Here is a 15555-nt window from a genome sequence, read left to right as displayed (position 1 = left end):
AAATGTGGATGGATACTTACCAGATGCATAACTTGCAGAAGCCAAGTTTTTGTGAACAAACTAAACGAAGGCAAGACATGCTTCTCTTTAAGACAAAAAAAATCAAATAAAATTCTTTTGAGATGTCTGTTTCTGAACTCTGGCTTAAATTTTAAATAACTTAATAAGATGACTGTAGTGAGTGTAAGAGACTACAGCTGAATTCTCTGAAGACTCTCAACCAGTTATTTATCTTATTTAAGCCTCCTTACCCCTTGCGCTACAACAGAAGAAATAAGTACTTCTATTGTCTTACTACGTGTTCTTCCCTGAGAATAATTCCAGTTTTCTCTCCTTTCTCTAAGATAAGATTTCATTTCTAATTACTGTCTTCTGTTCCATTTCATTTTCAATACCTTTTTTAAGGACGGGAAACAGATGAAGCCTAAGCTGGTTTAACTACGCACCTCCATCCTTAACTACATGAAGCTCCCAGCTAATTTCAGCACAGACATCTCAGGATCCAAATGACTTGCCACACTATTTTCTTTGCACAGTCTTCTGGATTGCTTTTTAAAAATATTCTGTGAACAGTACAGTTTGTGTTAATCAATCCAGTTGATGGAGAACAAAAGCAGTCAGCTTTTTCTGTGCATACAGCTATGCATCGGAATACCACAGCCCCTGTGACCAGTGTGAGCACTGCTTCTAGAAATGGCTTCGTTCTTAAATGCTGTCCTACTGCCTAGGCAGGGCTAATAGGAAAAATAGGTCCAAAATAATGCTCACATCCCTCTGAGCAGCTCTGTGGTATGCCAGGTAGAACTACAATAGTACAGAGGAACTCAGACTCAATTGCACTTTCTGCAGAGATAAAAGTAGCTCAAGCATGCAATTAAGCAAATTAACCATTGTTTTAAACCTGAACTACATCAGCAACACCCAGGAGATTTTGAGCCAATACACTAATTAAAGAGATAAAAAGCTTTAGAAGAGTAAGTTTTATTTTCCATATTTCCATGTCTTGTCTTGCTTACCAGAAAGTTGCAGTCACTGTTCTGAGCACCACTTCTCAGAATTCACTTACTGACACATGCAGCCCACTTCTTCTGCTTAGATTTACAAGCTGTTACTGGAGCAAGTGTCCTCTGCCTCTATTTACTACCTTTTTCAGACTAGAAAAACCCAACCATAAATTGACCTCTTCTGTCTTCGTTAAAGCAATTCTTCTACTTTATAGTTACCAGAGGCAGCAACATTTATTCACCTGCTTGAATTTATTCATTCTCATTTAGGCACGCAGCAGCTCCACCATGCTGTAAGTGATGTGGCCCAGGAAGCCATTTGCTCTAACCAGGGGTAAGTATCCTTGGCACTTGTAAAGCAGTTATTACCATCAGGCACCTTCACTGAAACCACAGGGCAAACTGCTCATTACAACTGCAATTCATATCAAACTTAACTTCCAACATGATGTAAACGCAACGTATCGTGTTAGGCCATAGCACAATACATTTACCTGCCTGATTTCAAGGTTCATCTTCATTATAACTTGTATTCCAAGGCTAGATTCAATAAATCAGCTCAACCAAGGCTCCAGTAGCAGGTTTTTCAGTCTTTGTTTCAACACATCTCTATCTTTAATTAATGCTTCATTGAGGGAGAACATCTGTTTTTACAGATCATGCTAATGTTCATTAAATACAACTGCCTTTACAGTTCCCAGAACATATTTGGCTCATCCTAAACATATTGCACCTGATTTTTCAGACTACAACAGTTATCCTAGCTTCTCTCCCCTCCCTTTGCAGATCCCAAGCAAATTTATTTTTTTGATTAACTGACAAGGAATTACCATCCTACTTCCACTGCCTAGAGACATCAGAGCTGCAGTACGAGGCCATTATCATTATTATGTTATTATTCTCAATTACACTAAGTCACAGTCACAAATAGTACATGATATCATCATTAACATCAGCACCTACTATTACTGAGGAAAGTGGGGAGACAATTAGGAAAAGGATGCTAAGACTTGCAACAAGCCTGAATTTCCTCATACAACCAGCCTCAAACCTCTGCTGTTCTTGAATGCTGATTTTCCCCACAGACAATGCAGAATACGTGTCAACTTGGAGTTCAGTTTGCTTGCCCACCTCCCTTCCAGACCGCTCCAAAATCCAGCAGCTCGTTTTTTTACACTGCGAGCGATGTCTCACAAGATGCCAGCTGTGCCAGGAGCATGCTTCCCTGAGAAGGCTGCCAACAGCTCCACAAAGAAGATGAGATCACTGACATGAAATTTTACTGACTAGCTCCAGAGACCAAAAGTAACCTAGTTAAGTATAAGGGAAACAACCATCCAGCCCTCCCATAACCTTCAGCTGAGAGAGAAAAAACAGAGAGACAGCAGCTTCCCAAATCACTCTGTCTCAATCGTAATGATTTTATTATTAAGTCTACCCACAGTCTACGTGAACAACGAAGCTTCAGGGACATTGGTGAAATATTTGCTGCAGAATTGGCTGCAGTACTTGAAGACATCAAGACTCTCCACTCTAGAGGTTTATGTGCATTGAGGATGAGGAGGATAGAGGCTTATCAGCATAGGTTAACCACAGAAATGAAACCCATGGTCATTCACCATTTACGATAAGAGACTGAAGTCATTTTTGTAGGTGCTTTTCTGCCCTTACTAGAAATATTGAGACTTCCTCTGATCTCTTCCAGCAACCTCCCCCATCACATACAGATCTACACTACTATTGCAAATACTGTATCTTCCTAACAGAACTGGGAATCAGCAAATTTGCTAATACATCATACACATCTCTATGCCCTATTGCTGAAGTAGAAGCAGAAAATATTGAACAACTGGGCAATACTTAACACTCACTTCCCATCAGCTCAATCTCCAAGCTACTGTTACATTCAGATAAGCTCACAACACTGAAGTATTCAGAAAAATCCCCGCCTTCAAAGATCATACAAACAATAAATACGCGAAATATGTTTCATTCTCATATATTATAGAAAAGAGCATATGCTCAAGGAATTGTTGTTCAGCACATTCCAAGCTAAGCCACCACATATCCATTGTCATGACAGAAATTTTTAACTGCAAAGTGAAAGCAACTGACAAGAGAACATAATTCTAATGACCAGAAATTGCAAAGGTGACAGTCTTAGAGTCAAATAATCTCATTACCAGCAGAACCATTTTGAAAAAACTGTAGCTGAGCAGTTCGATAAATAGCACCTCATTAGCAGAAACTTGAGGAGCCAGAGGTTAGTGAGAGTTAGAGTCCAGCCACATTTGTAACGTTTTCAAATTAAACCCTCCCTTCAGAATACCCAGACAAAGCAGAAAGCTGAGTTTTACAGCTCCTGTGCATTTGTTAACCTAATCAGGTACCAGCCAACATTTTCTCTCCAGTATACCGCAAAAAGAAGGATTTCCCCTCTCCACCCTTTATATAAATACAATTACCTGGTGTTTTCAGGTAAAAGCTTTAACTGTTAGTATGTGACAAGCATAAATGTGGGAGGATTTGAATGTCTGATGCTTCTTAAACAGGAAGCACGTCTTGCAATTCAATTAGCTGCCTTTGACAGTAACCTTAATTTCTAACCTTGAGTAAAACTCTTTCAAGTAAGCCCTTATGTGCTCGGAGCTCCAACTGTGCCTGGCATTTACTTGTCACTGTCAGAAGTGCCAGAAACTAACGCTCTATAACTCTAAAAGTTTGAAGAGTAAGGATATTCTAGATGCTTCCGAAGAGCCCAGAATCTCATAGCGAACATCTACTGGATCAGCCATTGTAGTCTTAGTACAGACAAGTGTAACTGAGCAATCATTGTAGCAAGGGATCCTCTCAGGGAAGAGCCTGTTACAAATCCAGGCACCAAAGAAAGAGCAGGAGCAAGCAAAGATTCTAAGCCAACCGAACAGAGGACCAAAGGAAGCCCAGCACAGCCTCCCACCAGCAGCCCGACCCTAACGACACGCACATCCTTACAGCCCACAGGTGCCTTGGCCAAGTTGTTTAGCAGAATGTACAGCAGGCAACTATTAGAGTACAAAAGAAGGAAGACATCAATCTACCGTCTCCTGTCTAGGAGATTTGATTGACTATTGTTTTAGAATTATTACAATTTCTGCTTAATTCCTGTGGAAGTTCATCTCTGACTCTCCTCTTTTAATTACACCAACCTACAGCCCAGAACTATAGTCCACCCCCTTATGTAGCTGATAAAGGTCCCTCAAAAACAGCTAGAAGCATTCCATTTGTCTCGTTTTAAGTGCTTCATATTGCATTATTTTATTTCTAGGAGAAGACGTCAAGAGAGTTGTTAAGTCTAATGAGCTAAACCAAAATGAATTACCTTTCACTATGATTTCAGAAGGCTTCCCTGTAAACACAAGCTCTAACAGTGCCATGAGCCACGCAGCAGCAAAAGCATTACCCTCTCACCACCTCCTTTCGTACAGTAAGGGCACCTGTTTACAAAACACTGACTGAAGATAATTAACCATTGTTAGGAAAGCTACATTTTCACCTCTTGAATGTCAAGATCCCAGTACTAGTAGCATGTCCAGTTACCTTGTGCTAGCTAGCAAAGAAGGCGATCTTCTGTCTGAAATTAATTCCTGGCTCCCTGACTTGAAAATTTGAGAGTCTTTGCAATGTGCAGTTACACATGTATCTACACAGTTCCCTCAGTAAACTCTTCCTAGTTAGTATTCTAGTATTAGTATTTTCAAAGTCAAATAAACATTTGTATGCCACTCTGCTAAATCACAAATAGTTGCACTAATTAAAACACTTCCCTAACGAGGATAATTCTCCTCTGTATAGGCAAGCTTTTGCATTCTTTTTAACCATGAAACAGAAATTCTTAGTGGACCAGGCACTTTGATAAGGACTCATTTTTCCCCTTAGATTTTAGGGATGTAATTCTTGCCTACCATTCACTTGCGTGCATGTCATTAAAACAGCAGCGGAAACTGGGCCGCTTCTGTCACCTGCCTCCTTCCTGGCAACTCTTCTTGTCTCAAGTACTTCCACCTTTTCACAGGAAAAGAGCAACCAACCAAAACATAACCAACAAACCAACAAGCAGATGTTTCATTTTGCCATGAAGAAAAAGTAGTTCAATTATTATGAAGATAACTGTCAGTGAATAAGGTTGATACCACAGGTACCAGATTTGCAACAATTTACTCACTGAAGAACTGTAAGTCAGTCAATTTGCATTAGAATGGTTAAGTACTTTAATTCAATTACAGAATTACTATTGGGTGATTAAAGACTGAGAACAAATAACAAATAACTCTGAGTTCATTTTATTTATCTACTAGCTAGTAACTACATGACTTAGCAAGATTGTCAGCATAATTAAATTTGTCCCTATGGGAATTTATATCTCATGTTGCTAAAAATAAATGTGTGCACGAAGTCACTATGGAACAACTATGTCTTTCCAAGAACGTAGAGGTATTGGGAAGGGAGACAAATACCACACATGAAATCAAGCTGTAAAACCAAGAATACCTCCACACTCAGTTGGGAATCTTTATAAATAAGGTCACACAAAATGGGATGAAACACCGAACAAAATGAAAACTGGGACACAAACCCATGGCCGGCTCCTCACTCAACACACGGATCCTAATGAGGAGCTGAGGCCTCGTTCAAGCATTAGTATCAGGCATTCAGTACATTTGATTACAAGTCTTTTTTTGGCCCTAAATAACTTCCTGGTAGTTAGCCACGGAGCGCTGTGAGTAAACATCTCCTGCTGCTCTGGCCGCCTCCCAGGCCCTCTGCATTGCTGCCCTGTGCTGCAGGAGAAACGCAGCCGCTGGAAGTCACTGCAGTCTCCATTCAGAAGGTCAAGTTGTAAGAATTCAGTTATTTAATGGGATCATCCTGTCATTTGTCCCTCTTAGCACTCCAGGGTGATTATTAATGAAATCTCATTTCTGCAAAGCATTACTAAATCTCGTTAATGGACAACAACTTGCATTAAATGTGCATGTGCGGTAGGTGCTCTCGTAAAAACCCTCCAAAAGACTAAGTTATTGTTAAATCCTGGCATACAGTTCTTCCCTCTGGCACACTGAAGAGCACTTGGCAATGGCTATAGGAAGTTGGAGTGTTTTGATCACTAATTATAACTCTGCCATAACCATATTACCAGACCACTGACTTTCTCCTCAGCCCCATCTCTTCAACTAACTCAGTCATTATGTCTCTTCCATATTTTAACAGTTTTTGGGGTAGCTGCCTTTCTATAGAAGGCACACAGCACAAGCTGGGACGTCCTCAAGCCTTGTAGGCACGTGAGACAGCCCAAGCAACAAACAGGGAGGAGTACTCCTAACAGCAATAGTTGGCCTACAGCTGTGTTCCAAGGAGAAAACATAGGAGCGTGTACTTGTGCGCTCAATCTCACGTTAACAGTATTTTACATTTAAAGATATCGGCAGATTTAAATATTTCTAGTTATTTGCCCTTATTGCAGGGACCACAGTTTTAATTTTTCCCAGGCTCATCCAAGAAAATGATTTAACGCGTAGTGCAGATCTCCCCTTTAAAAGGACCAGCATTTTTAATTACAGTCATTTCACAAGATCTAATAGCAGTAAGATTCCTATAAACGTTCAGAACCTAACAAGCGTCACAGCACTTTTCAAAGGGTAACCATCATTCAGCAGAAGTGTTAGAATGCCCTTTCTTCCCTTTCTCTATTTCCCAGCAAGCATCCCGGGAGGATCATGAGTTTTAAATTTGCTCAGGCATGAAGGGATTGTGTGCCCCTTGAGCCCTTGTATTATGATAATGCATACGTGAAGGTACGTTTTATTAATTGGAGCTCTACCCACAGGGGTTACTACAGTGAAGGAGGCAGGGGGAAGGGAACTGAGTGGAAGGAGTGACCCTACTGAGCGGTGATTCCAGGAGCCAAAACTCAACCCTGATATATTCCACCCCTGAACCTGCCCCTCTTTACCTGTGTGCTGATTTAATGTGAACTATTCCAGGCAGTGATCGTTTTTATACCATCTCACTCCAATTTATTGTCTTCAGAAAAAATAAAAAATAATTTAAGAAAATCAATACTCCAAACTTTCCTTAGTGCTTATCTTAAAAAAAAAAAATCACTCTCAGGCAAGACTGGCTTTCATTACTGTAGCCGTTGCATAGAAGTACTGAGTTGATGCTCTGTGACTTCCTAGCAGCTCTCTCTGCCTTCCTAACACCACAAGTGCAGATGCAATAGATTTCTCAGGATTTTTCTCATCACTGTCATATTTGCATAATTTAAATTCGCAGCTCTTACCATTGCTTTTTTCTTATACCTTTCCCCATGTTAATAGTTGAGGGATACACAAGAATGTTTTGACGCTACCAGATCCTTTTATCCAGTATCGCTCCAACTCCATTTTGGTGTTAAAAACTGAAACCTGGCATTCAGGCAAACCTGAAATAAAATTCGTTTCCAGTGTCAGCCCCCAAACAAAGTTCTACGCATAAGTATTCTGTTTTCCAAAGCAAAACAAAGTATCAAATACTCCTTTCATATTAGTTCAATGAAGTAGCAAAAAGCAGGAGCACTTTAAACAACTGCATCTTCTCGGATGGTTGCCTCCATCTCTGTTGATCAGGCAGAGCCCTTTCACAGGTAGGGGTGAAAACACTAAACATGCTTTTTCCTCCTTTTCTGCTGGAGACTCATTCTCTTTTGAGCTGAAGGGCACAAGCTGAGGGTAGCCAAAGTAAACCTCTTAGGATGTGATGGCTGACAGCTGCAGTTTTTAAAATTTGTTTGACAGAAATAGGGGAAAGCACACAGTAACTTCAGGAAATCCAAGCAAAAACCAAAGAAAGCATGAAATGGAATGGGCCTATCTACCCCATCCTGCTGCATGGCTGCCCTGTTTGTTCCAGGCATCCTCCAAGCTTGCACCAAGTACAGAACAACCTGAGCAGCCAAGTTGGGAGCAGCATGTGACAAAGAAGGGAGTTGGATACTTTTCAGAGCCTTGCCTGTCACAAGAGCTGGCCAGGGCTGTCCCTTCCCTCTGTTAAGTTCTTGGGTCACCGTGCGTCTTGGAAACAGACTTCACATTCTGCAGCATACGAGAGCTGGTAAACACATCTGACAGCAAGAAAACAGACCTTAAAACAGGAACATCTGTCTCATTCTACTTGCATTTCTGGCAGATATTGTTTCTCCATATCATGCTCACACATATCTGAATAGCAACTTGATCTTTCATATATTTACGAAGCAGAGCCTCTATATTTAACCGCATGTCTCCACCCAGCAGACACCATACAGACCCCATTGGAACTGGAGCACTCCCAAGCCATCACGGAGCCTTCCCACATGTTAGAAAAAGAATAATTCATAAAATAAAGGGCTTGCAGCCTTGCTATCTCCTCCACAGCTCCAGTCCTGCTGACCCTCCAACTACCGCTCTGCTTCAGCAGAAGGCAATAAACAGCATTCTATTTCCTAATCTGACAAGTAAGGGCAAATTGACGTGGAGAGTTTAATTACTTCTTATAAAAAAAACTAATGCCACTGGTTGCCATGGTAATACATTCTCATTAGATGGACCAGCTTTGGCAGTACTGGAGAAACAGCCTGTCTTTGTAACTGCTAGTCTTATAATAAAATGCAATTATTAACTATAAATGCCTCTTGCTGTTTAGCTCTGCAAATGCAGTGGCCGATCCAACACTGGAGGACCGCTCCCGGTGCGCTGCTACACAAGCGTGCGTGCAGGCAGCCCAACGCACGGTGCCGTGGTAGGACCAGGCCCAGACACCGCTATCCACACCGCACAGGTGTGGGCCTGGGGACCTGAGCATCCCCCCACTGCAACCAGAGAAATCATCACCATTACTTACAGCAATCAGAGCAAAGAAACAAACCAGTGGCTGGAAATGCCCTGTTGATGGAAGCAGTAAATAAAGCTAACCAACCACTAAATAAGGAGGTTGGAGCTTGGCCAGCTATTGCCACAGGTGACAGCAAGCTCCAGCACTCTGCTCCTGTCCATGTGGAACCCTCCCACAGGTGTATTCATGCAACAGTATGCCAGGAAAACGTCCAATACTTCAGGGTTCCAGGAAAATCCTCAGTTAACACTCAAATCTTCTCTCTGACACACACCTTGTCTATCAAGTGATCGCTCTGAACTTTGGCAAGACGCTGTGTGATAGGCATTGGGTATGTTAATTTAAATTAAATAACCCAATTTTTCTCTTCAAGACCACTTAGCAGTGAACTGAGCTTCTTGGCCAGACTCCCACCTCGAGCATCTCCTGAGGCAGATTCATCCCTTTATTTACTGGATATCACAACACAAAGAAAACAGCACAACACAATTGAAGCATCCAAAACAGTGTCAAAAATCTTGAAATTCCTTCAGCCATCATTAATATAGGGCTATTTAACAAACTTTAGACCCTGCAAGAAAAAGAGAAATGCCAAACCTGACTCAGGTGAGCAATGAATTTCTTCCAGAAGTAGCACCCATGCTACCAGTTTTATTTCCACCTAAAGAGCAATAGAGGAGCTCAGACTGCATCCAGAAAAGGAAGCCTCAGTCTGACACCAAAAAAAAAGCTGGTGGGTGGACATGAAATTAGGACATAACGGGTAGCTCCATAAACAGATCAGCTCTACTAATGCAATGCATGCTTTGCCTCTGTCAGCTGCTGTATGTCATGAGAAAGGGACTGCGGTCACAGCGGCAATAAGTCAGCACCACCAAAGCAACCAATCTGTAACAGCGAGGAAATGGACGCTGAATATTTCTGATTTAATAGAATTCTGCTGTAATGAGCTGCATAATGGAAGACTGAAGCATCACATACATTTTAGGCTCCTTTCTCCTCCAGCTGATTTGCAAGAAATAAATCAGATCTCATCCTTTAGATCACTGCAAACAGACCACAGCGCAGTACACGGGATCCGGGTCAATAACTACCTCCATATGCAAGCACAAGCAGCGTCGCCTCCCCACCATCCAGCAGCCTTCAGTCAACCAACACCTGCTCCACAGCATTTAAACACTACACATGTGCACAGGGTTTGATGTGTACCACTTCTGTCTGTGGGGCAGAAGCAGCCACAGGAAGCAGCCAGCTCTGCTGGAGCACATGGACAAGCACGAGGGCACAGTGACGCGCACACCAGGTTTACAACTAACCATGCTGCCTATTTTCCCTATTCTAGGGAAAAGTAAATAAAAAACCAACCCACATTTAATTGCATTGACTTTGCTCATGGAGATCATCAGGGCTCCTCTAAAGGAAAAAAAAAAAAAAACACAAAACAGCTTGTAGCTAAGACCAAGGTTTGGCAGGCTTCTGTTCTGCCAATATATTTCTGAAAAGCTCCAAAGAGTCTGCAGGTGAGGAGCTTGCAGTGTGGCTCACAAATGGACAAGCAGGCAAAATAAACATTTCCAAGTCATCATAGCCCACATGTTTCAGGAGTTGGCCATGGGATCTTAATGGTAGGAAGATATGCAAAGTACACAAGACCGTCTGCATAATGGGTTTGAAATGGCTTTGAAAGCATCTCAACTACCTAATTAAAAGGAAAATCGTAACTGCATCTACAACAGCTTAACACAAGAGACTTTCTGCAAAAGATATTACTCTGGTTTTTGTCATCTAGCACACAGAAAAAACCTCTCTGGATTTTACTCTGTATGAAGTCTAGGAAGGAGCTTGTCATACTGGCGCATGATGGAGAAGACCAAGACGGATATTGGATTGTTCCTTTAATTCAAAGGATGAACAGATAGTCATGCAATATTTATCACTGAAGGGCAGAGCAAGAAGTCAATGTTTTCCCACATAGGCCATTTTCCCAACACTTCACAGCACAAGTCCAGGTCTCCCAACACAGGAATCACAGATGAAGCTCACCCTGTGGGCACAGCCAGCGCTCAGAGCCAGCTGCTCCCATCACCCAGCTTCCAAGGGCTGAACTCCTCCTCTGCAGCACAGCAGTGTTACCCAACAGATGCTGCTTGCTCCCAAGCAGGAGCAGAGCATAACTTCCAAACTTTCACCAAGATCACTTAGGTATGAGAAAACAGCAATATTATTAAAAAATAATAATAGTCATTAAACACTGCATAATATTAGAAGAATCCAAACAATGAATGGGGAGTTAGCAAAAGCTATAATACTTGCCAAATAATATTTGGCAGAACATCATAATTTTGCTTTACACTGCTACAACAGAGGTATTTTCTTGAAGTGCCAATTTAATTCATCTCAGTTCTTTCCATACTTCTCTGTCCCACCAACAGCCCTGCCTCAAGCTTGAGCAAAACAAACACGGAACACTTCGAATAGAAAACCTACTTTTTCCTGCTGAAATGCCATAATGTCATGGAAAGTATAGTAATAGTGGGGTGGCAAAGTCTTTGGCTACAGCAAACGAGGACAAGCCCAAATGCAGCAGCCACAGAGGCAGAAATGAAGGGAAAAAGCAGCTTACCTTTGGAAGGCCTCAGACATGCAGGGATCACCAGTGAGATACCCTCACCTCCCCTGCCAGCCCTTAAATGAGGTCTGGGAAGGGGGGGATCCTGGCTCCACCCCTTCCACTCAGGTGCATTGCATTGCTTGCACCTGAGCTCCCCTGGCTTGGCCCTGCCATCCCACCAGGTGCTCAATCAGTGGTTCAGGCCATGACTCAGCATTTCCACTACACCTGCTTACAAAAAGAAACAAGTACACAAACTCTCATTTTAAATGCTTCCAAAAGAAGAGGAAAAAAGAAAAAAAAATCTAGTTTCTGCACATTGGTAGAGCTGGGTGGGCCATACAGACCCTATCATCCTCCACCCACTCACCTTAAAGTCAAAAGGACAATCAAAGATATCTAAATTATTTAATTAAAAGCATTTTTGGACACTCCACTTCCAACTTAGGTTTAGTCTCTAGTCTCAGAGAGAGAAAGCAATTACTAATGCAAGTGAATTAGTATTCTGCAGCATTATGGCACCTGAAGTGTATTTATAAACAGGAAGGTATCATTAAAAAATTAGAAGAGCTCCCAAGCTCAGACTGAGTACACAATTAGAGTTGATTATGAAACTCTGCCACCGTGCTAACCTTACCAGGAGAGATTGCTGAATCAGTACCCAGAACTCCCTTGTTCCTGAGGACTAGAAGAGGACAAAGCTGCTGTTCCCTTCCCCCAGGCCTCCGAGGACAAAGCTCAGACTGCAAAGGGTCAGAATTAATTTCATGAGGGCCCACACATCTGTTCTGGGATTTAACCTTTGTCTTCATCTGGTGGAAGGTGCTAGCTAATGAGATCTGCTTCAGGGTTAGGCAGGGGAGCACAGAGGGGTTTATTAATACAGCAGGAACAACTCTGCACTGAATCCGAGCCGCATTGCTTCCTCTTCTGACTCGAAGCATGGCAGCCACTTTGCAACAGATTCCACTGCTTTCTAGGCACTAAGCACTGCCTTCATTTGACAGAGAATTGTGATTAAAAATAATAATATTACCATTTTTGCAAACCATATAGGTTTTTTTTTTTTTACATTTTTTGCCATAGAATATACTTATGGAAAATAAAATTACTCTTAGAAATTGCAATACCCATAAGGAGGAGTTTCGCTAGCTTCAACAAGGGAGAAATCTTTTGTTTTTTACTGGTGTCACTGTGACGTAAAGCTAAGGCTATGAGAGATGCTACTGTCAGATGTAGTACAGACTGAGCGTACCTGAAGGATACAGAGTCAAAACCTCTCCTCTGGAAGGAAAGCCTTCTGCAGCCAAAACATCTGGATTGATTCTTTTACCATTCATTGCTCTAAGGAGGTCTCAATCCACATGAAAACCCCTTCTGGCATTATTTTTTGCTCCCATACACCAGCATACTCTGGTTTGGTACCCTCTGATCACAGCTCTGGAAACTTTCAGCTCTGAACAACACTTCTAAAGTGTTACTTTCCAAGCAACACTTGGAAAGGACCCTCTTGTCAGCGCTCTCCTTGGTTTGCAAGGACATGGTGAGGACAAAGCCTGCTCTCCTGAATCTGTTTCTCCTTTCCATGACTAAATGCAACACTACAAAGCAAGAGAGTAGAAACGATTAAGGAAGCAATTGCATTAAGGAAAACACCGAACACTGACTCGATTTGATAGAGGAGAATTGCCTTTAGATCATTTTTACAAACTATTTTTACCACTGAAAACGGTATATACCACACATATACAAAACCACTGCTGATCGCTGCACCTCCAACACACTGGGAAAAAACCAACAAAACCCCACGCAGCCTACAGACTTGTTACAGCAGGAGCTATCTTCAGCACAGCACGCTGAAGTCATCAGTTATTTATTCTCTGGCAGTGTAGGTGGATAATTAGTGCATAATTTGAGGTTTTCGAGGCATGACAGCCTGTTCTGAGAGCTGCCCCTTATCCCATCACTGCTGCAGATCTCACAGCATCGCCACACATGAGAGAATTCCAGGCTCTGCCAGCCTCACTGGCTGCCTCTTGGTTTGAAAGCATCACAAATACTTTGTGCTCTTTTCTGGGAAAGAATTGTTGTTTTTTTTTTTTTCCCCCCGAAGCTTTGACTAAACACTGCCTTGCATCAAAAACACCTGGGAGAACACGGGTGGTACTTGATGCTTCACAAGAAAGCAGCATTAAAGAGCTGTCACCTGAGGAGAAAAGGGCTGCAGAGTTTCTCAGCCTCTCCAGAGCACAAAGTCACAGAGCCAGGGTTTCCTCAGGGCACCACTCACCTAAGAGACACAAGCCAGCCATGAGGCAGAAAGAGAGGCTCAGTTCCCTTCAGGCTGTGTGTGTTTCTCCTCCCAGCCCCTTAGGAGAAGCCTCCTTCCTGCTGCCTCTCACTCTCCTTCCAGAAGCTTCTTCAGCAGCTGCACCCAGAACCTCACTCCCTGTGAGGTAACAGTGCTGCAACATGGCGGCCACCACAACGAGCCCTCCCTCACGCAGCCCCAACCCCCACCTGCTAGAAGCTCACCTGTGGTGGGATGAAATCAGTACAATGCCTTGCTGCGTGCTCAGAAGGCACCTCCGGAGTGAGGAAAGAGCTCTCAAGTGGGTTTTTCAGCCACAGAGTGCTCCCTAGGAGGTGTGCTCCTGTGCTTCAGCCTCTCCTACAGCCCTGGGCAGCCCAGCTGAGAGCAATTGATTTTGAAAATGGCGGCAGCTGCAGGGTGTGGTGCAGTCACAGCTGCTCCTCAGGAGCAGATCAGCAGCTTTTGTGCCTCGTGCTTGGAAGGGGCACAGCTCTGAAGCCTGGAAGCTGTGCTCTGGTCCCTTCATCCCTTGATTTGCTACATGCTGGTTAGCTGAACGGCCTCCAGCAACGAATTAAAACCAGTGGGATAAAATGAAGTGTCATTTCTGATTCACAGAATGGAGATTCTGCATAAGTACTTATTTTAAAAGGTTTTTCTGCCTCCATTAAAGCACCTGAATCATTATCAATTCTCTCTCTAGGCTGCTTCCCTTGTGTTGTTTTCTCCCTGCTGCTGGCCCTTTCAGAGCACAGGAACTCATGGGGGCAGGCCCAGCCCGGGGAACACCTCAGGCCCAGGGGAAGTTGGTTGGTTGGTTTTCTGCTGTTCCTGATCCCTTCTGGACATGCCCAGAAGTTGTAGCAGAAGGTCTTTGGGTTATTTGTCTGAAAGCTGCTTAGGGTCCCCACACACCCAGCTGGTGGCACTGCCTTAGAGGAGGTGATGGGACGGCTGCTTTCAGTTGCTTTCCTGCATCCCAGCCTTGTTTGTGTGCTGACCGAAGAACCTCTCCTGGTACTGCTGAGTGACAGGGAGACTGCTGGCCATTGCATTTCCTACATCCCTCAGTGGATACAGATTTCATCAAGGCATCCATGATGGAACAGGGCTTCCAGAGACCGATCCAACACCTCAATCCAGAACTATTCCACTGATGAGGAATAGACGTCACCCAAAACTCCCATTACAAAATATTACCTCTCAGCATCTCCATAAATACTTTCTTCTTACCTTGGACCAATCCCTTATTACATTTCAGGGCTAGCTTGCAGAGGACAGGTTCATTTGCTAATACATGAATCATTATTGCTTTGAGCCTCTGAGCTAGCGTTTTTATGAACATGTCTCAAAATGTATTTGATTGCTGTTAGAAATCATTTTGGTTCAGACTCGACAACCAGGCCACACTAAGCCAATATGCTCTGCCTGGTGCTGTGAAAAGATGTGAGAATTTAATTACTAACTGCAACTTACTGTGCATATGGTGATTTTTAAATGCACTTTTTTTTTTTTTTTTGCCTCCAAGATAGAAACACCCAGTTGTTTAACTCCACCTTACTAAGATTTCTGCCTAACAGTTCTGATAAAATTGTTTCAGATTGTATACCCTACAGAGAACAGCATCCTGCATTTCCCTGGGTTCCACAACTGAGAGTTGAGTTACTTCATTGCCTTCATGTAAGAAAGATTTTGGCAAAGCTTTTCTGTGTACCTTACCGTGGCACAACAAAACA

General features: G+C 42.8%; 1 long non-coding RNA gene across 1 annotated transcript in view; it reads right to left on the bottom strand.

The window, feature by feature from the left end:
• The window catches only part of LOC110406523, an 88379-nt gene extending 73060 nt beyond the window's left edge, over nt 1-15319 (bottom strand). Inside the window, exon 1 of the long non-coding RNA XR_002443487.1 lies at nt 13796-15319. This is a non-coding gene — a long non-coding RNA (uncharacterized LOC110406523). The remainder of the gene's footprint in view (nt 1-13795) is intronic.

Source organism: Numida meleagris, chromosome 14, assembly GCF_002078875.1.
Source record: "Numida meleagris isolate 19003 breed g44 Domestic line chromosome 14, NumMel1.0, whole genome shotgun sequence".
Lineage (NCBI taxonomy): Eukaryota > Metazoa > Chordata > Aves > Galliformes > Numididae > Numida > Numida meleagris.
Note: the sequence above shows the minus strand (reverse complement) of the source record. Positions and strands in the feature narration are given on the sequence as shown.